Below are 1,029 nucleotides of genomic sequence, written 5' to 3'. Positions count from 1 at the left end.
TATATATATATCTCCTACTATATATATATATATATATATATATATATAGTTTTACTTAAATTTGGAAAATGAAAAATAACTGGTACTCTAACGACAATTAATTACTTGTTTGATGTAATGCAGTCCAAGAAGAATGGTGACTCTGTTCACTATGCATTAGTACAGATGTGTGCTCATTTACGTGGTCTACCTGAAAAGATTAAGAAGGACAAAGCATTTGGGGTACTCTTGGCTGGATGGGATGAAAAATATGTAAGAAAAATTGAAATTATCGCTTATAATGTTCTCAGTTATTTATGATATGCTAAATTTACTTGAATTGTTGGTTGCAGGATCTTCAACTGTATCGTATTTTCATAAAAGACGGACGCGTTACGAATGAACAAATCTACAACAGGTTTGCAGCAATGGGATCTGGTTCTCGATATGCCGAAAGTATTGTGAGACTTCGGTAAGTGCTAGCTAGCTAGTTCTAAATGAGTTTCATTCTTCAGTCTCTTATCATGTGATTAGTTTTAATTTGTTATGCTAACATGAGTCGATGTGTGATATTCTAAATATGAGTTTGGTAAGTCCAACGAAGAAGAAGTTGCTGAGATAGCCCTAGAATCATTATTCAATGCAACATTGTTTGATAAGTTCACTGGTGGAATTCTGAGACGTAATATCTCTATTCTTTCTCTCTATTTTTTACATGATAAACGATACATTTACTTCCTCTCAAAAGTTATGACAATTCCATCTTTTTCATATGTTCGTGTGTATTTATCCAGGTTATAAGGTAGTAAAAAATGCTCCATATAAAACAATGCCTGGTGTCGATCCTTTCGATCTCCTAAACCCTATGGAGGCATTTGGTGACTTGGACTAGATAGGATATATAATGAAATCTTGTTCAAACCTGACAAGATTGGATATGTGGATATCCGGCCTCTTATCAAATACAACGTTTGGTAAAGTGTATAATTAGCTGGTTAAGATAAGCTAAAAACNGAGAATCTCAACAATTTTTCTTCTTTATTATCTATT

At 32.9% G+C, this 1,029-nt stretch overlaps 1 pseudogene; it reads left to right on the top strand.

Annotated features, from left to right (window-relative positions):
* Window positions 1–1,029, top strand: part of LOC101294642 — a 29,214-nt pseudogene that overhangs the window by 3,342 nt on the left and 24,843 nt on the right.

The sequence above is a fragment of the Fragaria vesca genome, linkage group LG3, assembly GCF_000184155.1.
Source record: "Fragaria vesca subsp. vesca linkage group LG3, FraVesHawaii_1.0, whole genome shotgun sequence".
NCBI classification, from domain to species: domain Eukaryota; kingdom Viridiplantae; phylum Streptophyta; class Magnoliopsida; order Rosales; family Rosaceae; genus Fragaria; species Fragaria vesca.
Note: the sequence above shows the minus strand (reverse complement) of the source record. Positions and strands in the feature narration are given on the sequence as shown.